Consider the following 12,656-nt stretch of genomic DNA (forward strand, 5'->3'; position numbering starts at 1 on the left):
GACATAGGGATGGGCATTTTTGGAAATCACTGAATTCGGATTCAGAAAAATTTATCTTGACTTTAAAAGGTGCAGAAATGGTTTCTGTGCACATTGGTGAAATCGGTTTATCAATCGGAGTCATGATGAATTTTATATTAATTTCTGAACATGCGGGCTTTGCTTGTCGGGCTTGAACTTATGACTAATGGGCCCTAAGCTGTTAGCGGCCTACATTATAAATAAGTTATTGCAGTACAGAAATTACACACAACAGGTCACAAAATTTTCGAAAAACCCTAGTATTTTTCCTCTGAAGTGGCCGCCCCCTTTTCCCCTCTGCTCGGTAAAATCCAGTCTGTGAATTTTGAATTACAGTCTGGTTTAACGGATCAAATTCGTTAATCTCTTCGTAGAAACTTCTGATAGATTTTCTAGTGCAATCTATCAGAGGGATTAATTATCCGTTCGTGGACCTGATTGAAGAACAGTTCGTCCATCAGTTCCAGGGATATACAACAAGAGCAGAGTAATCTGTTGGTGTCCATAATCTCGCTTCGAGATTGTAGGTAAAAATTTATAATAGTTATTTAATTTTTACACACACAATTTAATCTTAAGGTTTTGATACCCATTATGGAATCGTTCCATATAAAATTTTTAAACTTCCGCTGCACCGGGTATCAATTCTGATTGATCTGATCGCCGCGTTCTACAACATCTAGAACTACCGCTCGCAGCATATCCTCTAACGTCTGGATAGTCCACTCTGACTGTCCATCGGTCTGAGGATGATAAGCTGTACTCAGATGCAATCGAGTACCAAGTGCCCCCTGAAGACTTTGCCAAAATTTAGAAGTGAATCTAGGATCTCTGTCTGAAACGATCGACTTCGGCACACCATGCAATCTCACGACATTGCTAACATACAACTCAGTCATCTGATCATGACGATACGTCATCCTGTACGGAATAAAACACGCAGACTTCGTCAATCGGTCGATCACTACCCAAATGGCATCGCATCCTCAAACGGATCATGGTAGCTTCGTGACGAAATCCATGGAAATGTGATCCCACTTCCATTTAGGAACAGATAGACTGTGCAACAGACCTCCTGGTCGCTTCCATTCTGCTTTCACCCGTTGACAATTCAAACACCGAGATACAAACCTCGCTACGTTGCTCTTCATTCTCTTCCACCAAAACTGGTTCTTCAGATCGTTGTACATCTTACGACCTCCAGGATGAATACTAAATCGACTACAATGAGCCTCTCGGAGAATACGCTGTCTCAACTCCGACATATCAGGCACAACAATACGGTTATTTACGAACAAAACATCATCTCTAACCTGGAATTCAGACTGATGACCCGATCTGACTTTCTCTACTGAAATCTGGATGCTCGGCTCAGACTTCTGTGCTTCTCTGATTGCAACAAACAACTCTGGCTCGGCTTGAATAGCAAACACTCTGATAGTCTCCCTATCTGTTTCAAACTCTAAACCAGAAGTGCAACAATCGTCGATCAACTGAGAAACACCAATAGTAGAAAGAGATAAAGAACAAAGCTTTTGGCTCAACGCATCTGCAACTGCATTCGACTTCCCCGGATAATACTTGATCTCACAGTCGAAATCTTTCAACAGATCTAACCACCTTCTCTGTCTCATATTCAGCTCTGCCTGAGAAAACAAGTACTTAAGACTCTTATGATCAGAAAAGATCTCGAAAGACTCACCATAAAGATAGTGACGCCAGATCTTCAGAGCAAAAACAATCGCAGCTAGTTCAAGATCATGAACCGGATAACGAGTCTCGTGCGGTTTCAGCTGCCTCGATGCATACACCACCACATGCTTATGCTGCATAAGAACACAACCCAAGCCTCGGTTAGAAGCATCACAATAGACGGTGAAACCTCCAGTACCCTTCGGAATATAAAGAATTGGAGCACTGGTCAGTCTCCTCTTCAGATCAACAAAGCTAGCCACACAATCTGGGGTCCAAAAAAAAGGCGCATTCTTCTGAGTCAGCTGGGTATTTGGCTTGGCAATAGACGAGAAACCCTCGATGAAACGACGGTAATAACCAGCTAAACCCATGAAGCTTCGGATCTCCGGCACTGAAGTAGGTCTAAGACAATTCATAACCGCTTCAATCTTGCTGGGATCGACAGAAATCCCATCTTCAGAAATAATATGACCGAGAAAGACAACTCGATCTAACCAGAATTCACACTTAGACAGCTTGGCAAACAACTTCTCAACTCGCAAAATCTGCAGTACGGTCCTCAAGTGCTCTGCATGGTCAGTACGGTTCTTCGAGTAGATAAGAATATCATCGATAAAGATAATGACGAAATCATCTAAATAACGCTGAAAGATACGGTTCATCAAACCCATAAAAACCGCTGGAGCGTTAGTCAATCCGAACGGCATGACTATAAACTCGAAATGACCATACCTCGTTCTGAATGCGGTCTTAGGAACATCTTCCTCTCGCACTCTCAGCTGATGGTAGCCTGACCTCAGATCAATCTTAGAATAGACAGAAGAACCCTGCAGTTGATCAAAAAGGTCATCTATTCTGGGTAAAGGATACCTGTTCTTGACTGTAGCCTGATTCAATTGGCGGTAGTCGATACAGAGTCACATAGAACCATCCTTCTTCCGAACGAATAGAACAGGAGCACCCCAAGGCGATACACTGGGTCTGATATATCCCTTGGCAATCAAATCTTCTAGCTGTTCTTTCAATTCTCTCAATTCAACAACTGCCATACGATAAGGAGCTTTTGAAATAGGTTGAGTACCTGGCACTAAGTCAATGCTGAATTCGATTTCTCGAATAGGCGGCAATCCAGGAACATCTTCCGGAAACACATCCGCAAATTCTCTAACCACTGGTAAATCTACCAAAGCTGGGCTAGATTTCAGTACATCAACTGCATACACCAAAAATCCTTCTGCACCTCTCTGTAGCAAACGAGTCATAGATAACACTGAAATCAAAGGAATTCTAGATCGAGAACCCTTACCAAAGAATTTCCAATCGTCGACCATTTCAGGTCTGAACCGGACAACCTTCAGAAAACAATCGACTGTTGCCCTGTACTTGGTCAAAGCATCTATACCGACAATACAATCAAAATCTGACAACCCAAGCACAATACAGTCGAATTCTAACAAATTCCCCTCAAAACAAAGTTCACAGTTCCTGACTAGTCTGATAGAAACAATTCCTCCACCCAAAGGTGAAGTAACAGCTACTACTATAGGCAAAAATTCAGTTGTCAAAGCATGAAATAATACAAATTTCTCAGAGATAAAGGAATGGGAAGCATCTGTATCTATCAAAACATGAGCAGAATGACCAAAGATCGAACAGTTACCTGCTATAACATCATCAGGTGCTGCCTGAGCCTGATCCTCTGTCAATGCAAAGACTAGTGTCTGCTGTCTCGGAGGCTGATTTGCACTGCTACTACCTCCCTGTCTGTTCTGCTGCTGAGGCTGGAAAGAGTGAACTGCAGAAGACTGCCTCTCAGGCTGAGCTGCAGATCTAGACGAACTCCCACTCTGAGCTCTATCTCTGTTACGCTGTGGGCACACTTTAGAGAAGTGTCCCGGTTGCTGACAGGTGTTACAATTGCCGAAGACTCCCACACACTGATCCGGTGAGTGTCTTCCTCCACACTTGCTGCAGTACAAGGATGATGACCCAGAACTCGGTCCTAAACCGAATTGCTTCGAACCACTGTAACTGGACGAACTGTTTCCTTTCCTCTTGAACTGTTTACCTCTTGCTTTGTACTGATCCTTTCTGTTTCCTCCACTGCTACCACCTTCATACCTCTGCTGCTGGTTCTGATGTTGAGGTGGCTGATTCTGGTACTGAGATGGTTGGTTCTGATACTGCCTCTGCTGCTGAGGTGCCCCCTGATTACCTCTTTGCCTCCACAAGCCTGCTTCTGCTCCCTTTGCGTAATTCATGGCATCCGCAAAGTTGCTAGGCCTGTTGGTGTTAACCAACGTGAAGACATTGGGGTTCAACCCGTTTATAAACTGATCTGCCTTTGCTTCTTCATCTCCGGAAATTAGCGGTACAAAATGCAACAGACTATCGAACTTAGCCACGTACTCCTCAATGTTCAGATTCCCTTGCCTCAGATTAGCAAACTCTGCTCCCTTTTCCTTACGATACGAGATAGGGAAAAATCGCTTATAAAACTCAGATTTAAAAAGAGTCCAAGTAACCTCTGTACCTCTACTCTCAAATGCTTTCTTTGTCATGATCCACCAGCTCTTAGCACCACCACGCAGTTGATGAATTACTAACCTGATTCGGCGGTCATCTGTGTAGTCAATGGAATCAAACAACTGATCCATATCATCCAACCAACTTTCACAGTCAACTGAATTTTCTGAACCCATCAACAACGGCGGATTGAACGACTGAAACCTCTTCAGCAAGGTTTCCATAGGAGTCGCTGAAGCATCCATTTCAACCGTTTCAGTACTAGCTTGCTCAATTGTAGGGATAACTGGCGGTACGTTTCTGTTTATTACTCGACGAGGACCCATATGATAATCAAAGGTTAGGACACGAGATATCTCAATCGCTACAAACAGTGCCCTTACAACCGCTTGGAATACCGGATACCAGTCGATAACAGAAACAGTTATATCTCAAGTAGATCATGCTTTATAAATTAAATCACAAAACCATGTAATTCAATAATTCTAACAATAAAGCATGCTCGCATGGAATTAAGTACACAGTTAAATAATTCAAATACATGCGAGGAGCCAATACACGCAGACTCGATCTACCCGCTCACTCTAATTCGACCAAGAATCTTAATGCTCTGATACCATTTAATGTGAGACCTCGGTTCTAAACATCTAATTAAGGAGTAAACAATAATTAAGCATACAAGATTCAAGAACTAAAAGCAAAGCCAAAACAAAAGAAAATTTTTTTTTTTAAAAGGGGCCGCGCTCGGGCGGCCATAAACTGCCGCTCGAGCGCACCCTACTCCTTGGCGCTACTGGAATACACGGAATGGGGTGCGCTCGGGCTGCTAAAAAATGCAACTCGAGCGCCCTCCTACAGCAAAAACAGAACAGCAGAATTTATGCTAAAACTCAAGTCCAAAACCATCAACTAATAATCATGCATTACAATCATGAATTCTCCAACTAATACATGAAGTTCTAGAGTTGATCAAATGTCCAAAAGGCTAGAACATGCAACGATCATATCTCGACAAGGCTATTACAATACGAATACAAACATGAGAAGTTCGAATTCTAACATGCTACAATCTAAACTAGATGAACATGCTGACACGACTTCTAAACCGAGTCTCACTACTAGATCTCCCTCTTGAAGCTAACCATGCCTCTTCTGACTTGGTCCTGCCCCACCTGTTGCCAAGTACACATACAAAACAAAGCAACAGCCGGAAAAACCGGTGAGAATGATAATCCCAGTAAAAGCAACATATCAAATAATGGATATACAACATGCTATCAACAACATATTCAAGTCGAAGCTAAAGATATGCATGTCTTTAAAACCAGGATATCGATTCTGATAAACAAGGGAGTGCTGCTCTGCTTTTGGGATCCCGAGGATGAGATCACGTAACGACTCACCGACTCTCCCAATCGAGGTGGTGCCACGTATCCCACTCCTCTAGACTTTGAGCAACCATAATGAGTATGCTAGCACTAGGCGAAATACTACAACCTAGGCCACTCAATCATAGTTCCCAAACGTCTAAACAAAAAGGGCGGTTCTGCCCGCTGAAAACAAGATTGGCTCAAGATGAATGCATAACAGAAACATAAAACATAAGCCATTTAAAAAAATCCAAAACAATCAAACAAAACACAAGTTCCTCATGCTAGAACAAGTGTAGTTGCAAGTACGTGATTTCAAAAGGGAAAACTCGAGAACCACAGTCCCGAGTATGCTATCCCGCTACGATGACTGCTTTTACCTTTCAATGCAGTAGCTCCTAAGTCTGGATACGCTACAAAGAGATTGTATCAAAGTCTAACCAATCTATACAACAACAAGGTAATGGTTCAAGGTAATCTCTATACCGTTCTTCGTTCAAATCTCTGAAACGATAAAACAGCTGCTAACTCAGGGCTTGAAACCTCCAAACGAATCTGTTCAGATACAAGAGATGATTGATCAGTAACCACGATCAACTTACAAGCCAAGTTCATAACTCAAAAACGGTTCGAAATCTCCAAAACTCAAGCCGATGGCATAACGGCTATAACTGAACAAACCGGCAACGCAGAAAGCAGTTCAATACCGATAACAACTCAATTCAATGCTAATACAACAACAACAAGACAAACCCAACAAATCTCAAAACCATGATTTTCGAAAATGGCTTCCAAAAATCATAACAATTTCGAACGTCGCTCTAATTCAAAATCGACAGATAATAAACGATCAGAACTCTGTCAAGAACAACATACTCGAATCTAGAACGATTCTAACAACATCCAAAAACTAGAATGTATCGGATCGAAGAAGAACTTACGATATAACAGAGCTCTCACTGCAGTGATCGATAATCTGCCTTCAGAATTAATTTCCAACGGACGGATCGAGCTCGGACTGAAATCTGAAAGCTCAAAACTCCAAAAAGGCATTTCAATGGAGGCTCACGGTCTTGGAGAGGAAGATGGAGGCTTCTCCAATTAAAATCTATGTGTAGATAATATATAAAAATCAATATTTGCGTTTTAGTCCCTGAAATTTCCAAAATTTGCAAAAAGGACCCTGATCAAAATCAAACCGGCTCGAGAACTCTGTAATCTCTGATTAACTCAAATAAACTCATTTAAGATAAAAACTGGGCGTTACAGACCCCCTCCTCTAGGACAACGTCGAATGACACCAGCTGAAAGAGAAATGTATCGGGATGAAATCTGCCAACTTTGTGGGGGGGGGGGGGGGGGGGGCCCGGACATGTCGCAAAAATCTGCTGCCATGGACATCAGATACAGGTGCATCTCATCACATGACAGGTAATGCTGGTATGTAAATAAATATACAACCTTATTATTTTGTCAATGATTCGGTACTGATAAGAGATGGTACATTATTGGGAATTAAGTCCATTGGTAATACTCATATTAACAATGGTATCAAGTTCTACCTTTAAATGATGTTTTGCATGTACCAAACCTAACCAGAAATCTATTATCCATCAGTCAACTTACTGAACATTATCCTATGAATTGTGAATTCTCTAACGTGGATTTTTGTGTTAAGGAACGGGAGACAGGTCACAAGGTGATGACGGGACAAAGAAGGGGTGATTTATATGTTATTTCCATCCCACATGAATTACATTATTCTCATAGGTTTAAATCAGGTACAGCTGAAGTATGGCATCAATGGCTAGGACATCCTCAAACATCCACTCTTAAGTTGCTACAACAAAAAAGGTTGATCGATGTTCAAGGATCTAATAACATGAAATCACTTTGTGATAGTTTTCAATTATCTAAGCTTAGTAAATTACCTTTTTCGCTTTCAGACAACTCCAGTTCATCCATTTTTAATAACATTCATTGTGATTTATGGGGACCATCACCTGTTTTTTCTCTTGGAAAGTTTCGTTACTATGCTTGCATTGTTGATGATTTCTCTCGTTACCCATGCCTTATCCCTCTTCGAAAAAAAATATGAGTTTGTCGATGCTTACTTTGCCATTGAAAAGTATATAGCAAGACAGTTTGATACAAAAATAAATATTTTCCACTCCGATGGTGGTGGAGAATTCATTAACTCGAGGCTTAATTCACACTTTCAAGCAGAGGGAATAATTCATCAGATCTCTTGTCCACACACACCGGAACAATCAGGTATGGTTGAACGGCGCCATAGGATCATTCGTGAAATAGGTATATATGTCAATGTTATTTCACTGTGGCGCTCTTATATACTAGGGATGGCAACGGGGCGGGTCTGGGGCGGGTTTGACTAAACCCGGGACCCGCCCCGTCTCCTTTTGGACCCGCCCCGCCCCTTCCCTCCCCATCCCGCGATCCCGATGGGTCCAATCCACGTTAGACCCGTTGGACCCGCCAAAAATTAAATATTTTTAAATTTATTAAATTAAAAAATTAAAAAATTAAAAAATTCATTAAATTTAATTTCAAATATATATTGATAATATTTAAGACAAAAAATATTATCACAAGTTAAAATTTATCAACTTGTAATTAATTAATAATTATTAGCCAAAAAATATTATAATTATATATTTTTATACTAAACATATCATAATAAAATAAATTCATTTCAATCCAATAATATTATACACTCAAATTATGGATAAAGTATTAATTATTTAGTATAAAATTATAATTATATATTATTAATATTACAAATATATTTTATATTTATATATATAAATATATATTTTAAATTTATATACATATCTATATTATTAATAAAGGGACAAACCCTTTTAATAACTGTTTTTGTTGAAGCTTTTTTTTGTTCCAAAAATACCCTTAGCACTCCACTTTCAATTTTTTAACCGGTCATCACTTTGCTTATAAGTTTTATGTAATTAACTATTTCATTTTCTTAAATTGATAAACTTGATTTTTATCTTCTCAAGAAAAAAATTTAATTCTCCATTTTTTTCATGAGTAGCGGTTTTTTATGCACACACCATTATCGCTAGTATATATTATGGCGGGGCAGGTTTGGCCAAACCCGAGACCCACCCCGAACCCGCTTGTGGACCCGCCTATTTGGGGCGGGATTGATGCGGGGTCGGGTTTAGACCCGACCCATTGCCATCCCTACTATACCTGTGGGTAGAAGCATTTACAACTGCTGTATTTCTTATTAATCGTTTACCTTCAACTTCACTTGACTTTGATACGCCTTACTTTAAATTGCATAAAGTGCATCCGAATTAGTCCTTGTTAAGGGTATTTGGTTCTCGATTTTTCCATATACTTGGGACACTCACAAAAACAAATTTGATCCAAAAATTTTCTCATGTATTAATAGGCTATAGTGATCGAAACAAAGGCTACAAATGCTTTCATCCACCCATACAAAAAATATTTGTTTCACGCCATGTGGTCTTTGATGAAACAAAATTTCCATTCAAGGACCAACAACTTGATTCCAAAATAGTTTTAAACAATCAATCGATGGGCATATTTGATTCTTGGAATAGCTCCTCTATCTCTCACAATGATTTACCTTCTCAACCTGCAACACCTCTTGACCCTCCTCTTCCATCACCTCCACCGCCTCACTTAACTCACTTTCTTGAAGCCTCTACTGAATCTGCTGCACATCATGATAGATCGCATGTAGACTCAATTTCCCTTCATTCCCCAGCACACTTGGTGTCCCCAGAATCTCAACATGACACATCCTTGCAATCTGACCCACCTCAATCTCAACTGCATCTCATCACAACTCGGTCTCGAGTTGGTACTCACAAACCAAATCCAAAGTATGCTCTTGTGGTTGCTAGTCAAGAAATACCTCGAACACCACATTCAATATAATCTGCCCTAAATCATGATGGTTGGAAAGCAGCAATGCAAGAAGAAATGGAGGCCCTTCATCACAACCAGACTTGGAAACTTGTCCCTTGTACTCTTGGCATGCATGTCATTGGATCCATGTGGGTTCTTAAACCAAAGCTCAAACTAGATGGAATACTTGATCGCCTCAAAGCATGACTCGTTGCCAAGGGCTATCACCAAATAGATGGCCTATACTACACTGACACCTTCTCACCTGTCATTAAACCTGTCACCATTCGGCTTGTCCTCACTCTTGCACTAGTTTGAAAATGGGATATCTGGCAGCTCGACGTCAATAATGCTTTTCTCCATGGCAAAATTACTGAAGACATTTATATGGATCAGCCTCTGGGGATGGTCGATTCAAACTTTTTGACACATGTGTGCAGACTTCAATGAGCTATTTACGGTTTGAAACAAGCACCTAGATGGTTTTCTATGTAGTCTAGCTGATCCATCATTATTTATATCACATTCTTCTCATGACACTTTGATTCTTCTTTTATATGTTTATGATATACTTCTTACAGGGACATCTTCTCAAGTTCTAACTAAATTTATTCAGCTCTTGCATACCGAGTTTTCCATGAAGGATCTTGGTCCTATTCATCACTTTCTTGGCATAGATGTGGTACATAATTCTGAAGGCTTGCACCTATCTCAATCCCATTATGCCATCATCATCCTTGAGAAGACCGAAATGGTGGATTGAAAACCTATGAGCACTCCGCTTGAGGCTAAATCTAAAGGTCTCGACGACAATATTCTCCTTGAAGATCCTATCCATTATCGTGGCATAATTGTTGTTTTTCAATATCTCACTCTCACTCTCACTCGACCCGATCTGGCTTATAATGTTAACTTTGTCTCTCAATTTATGCAAGCTCCAACTCGCTCCCACCTCAAGATGTTCCGTCGTATCTTGCGCTAGGTCAAAGGAACTATCCACTTTGGTCTTGACTTCACATCCCATACTACACTTGATTTATGCGCCTTATCTGATTCGGATTGGGCAGGCTGCCCCATAACTCGTCACTCAACGACTGGTTATTGCACATCTCTTGGCCACAATCCGATCTCTTGGTGTGCAAATAAACAACCCACCATTTCCCGTTCCGGCACTGAGGCTGAATATCGAGCCATGGCACACACTTCTTGTAGCGACCCAACCCGGATCCACTACCTAATCAGAGTTTAGAGCATAATTAAGCATGCATTTAAATAAATCGCTGCGGAAGACTTAAATTAAATCAGACCAGAAAAATACAATCGGTTAAACAAATTCGATTATACAACCCAATCGAATAAACTTAAATAAAAAACCTACAGTTAATCCCACTGTCTTCAAGGTCACTGGCCTCTCCTAGCTCCTGGTGCTCAACCCTGCACCTACACCTGCCCCGTCGAATGGGGTATCCAGACATACAAAAAATACTGGACGTGAGCGACTACGCTTAATACGAAAGAAATGATATATAAAATATATGCAGCACATAAATGACTTTAAAACAAGAGTAAAGCAGTCTACTCAGGGGTGCCATGAATATACAGGACCATGCTGAATATCTAGTCCACGGGGCCGCTCCTATATTCACCTATCCACTATAACGTCTACTCCACCGTCGTGGTTGCTCCTAGTGATAGCAAAACCAGGGGCTGAGTGTCCTCAGACACGAATCCATAAGGAGTAACTCATCACCGATGGAAACTGTCATGACTCACATCACACCAGATGCAGTCTACCATATAAACATGCATGTGCTAAAGCCGTAAAACATATAAAACACGTAACACATACTCATGCAACACATATAATATATATCATGCTAGCCATCTCAGTCAGTACTTACGTACCTTACTACAGGCAGTTCCTAGCAGTCCCACTCTAGGTTCCAAACCTATCATCAACTCTACAATGCAAATACCTATGCATCATTTAATAAGCTCTAAAAGCCTTAACTAAGCTATTGTATACTCCTAACTATTTTTAGGAAGCAAAAGCTATACCTGCATCTGTCGTCAGCCCACTGATGTCAATTGGCTCAAAACTAGGCCACAGCTCCGCTACGACACCTGGATCGCTATGCCACTTCCGAAATCCCAAAAGGATGCCTAGAATTTCATAGATATAAGTTAGAAGGCTAAGAAATTGAGAGAGAAAAGAGGGAAGATGCGTTTGAAAATGAAATCTCGGCCCCCTATTTATAGGCGAAGTTCGAAGCCTCCGAACCTGTCTTCGGAGCCTCCGATCCAGTTCGGATCCTCCGTTCCTGACTTTGGATCCTCCGAAGTCCCATCAGTGATATCACCAATGACGTATTATTCTCGAAAAGCTGGTCATGCAAGTTCGGAGCCTCCGATCTCAGGTTCGGATCCTCCGATCCCGTTCGAAGCCTCCTATCCTGGTTCGGATCCTCCAAACCCTTGGAACCTTCCCAACCATTTTTGAGTGTCCTGGATTCATTTCTGGACTCTGTTAATCCATTTGGAATTTTTTTAATCATGTTTTACTTAATCTCAACATGATCCTATGATTAATTACTCATTAAACGTTAATTTTGGATACGGGTCACTACACTGCTGCAGAGATTACATGGTTAAAATTTATTCTTAAAGATCTTGGATTCCAACTATCTCAGCCTCCAGTTTTATTTTTGACAGCCTTAGTGAACTTCATATGACTATAAACCCCTTCTTTCATGCTCGAAGCAAACATATTGAGCTCGATTATCACTTTGTGCGTGAAAGAGTTGCTCAAGGTCTACTTGTTATCCGGCATGTATCCACGATACATCAGGTCGCCGATGTATTCACAAAGCATATTTCTAAATCTACACTTCTTCTTCGTCTCAAAATTTGCCTCCAACCCCAGCAAATTTTGCGGGAAGGTATTAACACTCGAACACACTCAACTCCACAATTGGAGCAAGATAAGGATATCTCTTATGGAAATACGAATGATACCATAATCAGAAGCAAAGAGAAATCCTCGTAAGCACAACCATATCAATGAAGGAAAATTCTGTACTGATATGATTGATTGGAGAACAGCTGCTTCATAATTAAAGGGGA

This window comes from Henckelia pumila, chromosome 4, assembly GCF_033568475.1.
Source record: "Henckelia pumila isolate YLH828 chromosome 4, ASM3356847v2, whole genome shotgun sequence".
NCBI classification, from domain to species: domain Eukaryota; kingdom Viridiplantae; phylum Streptophyta; class Magnoliopsida; order Lamiales; family Gesneriaceae; genus Henckelia; species Henckelia pumila.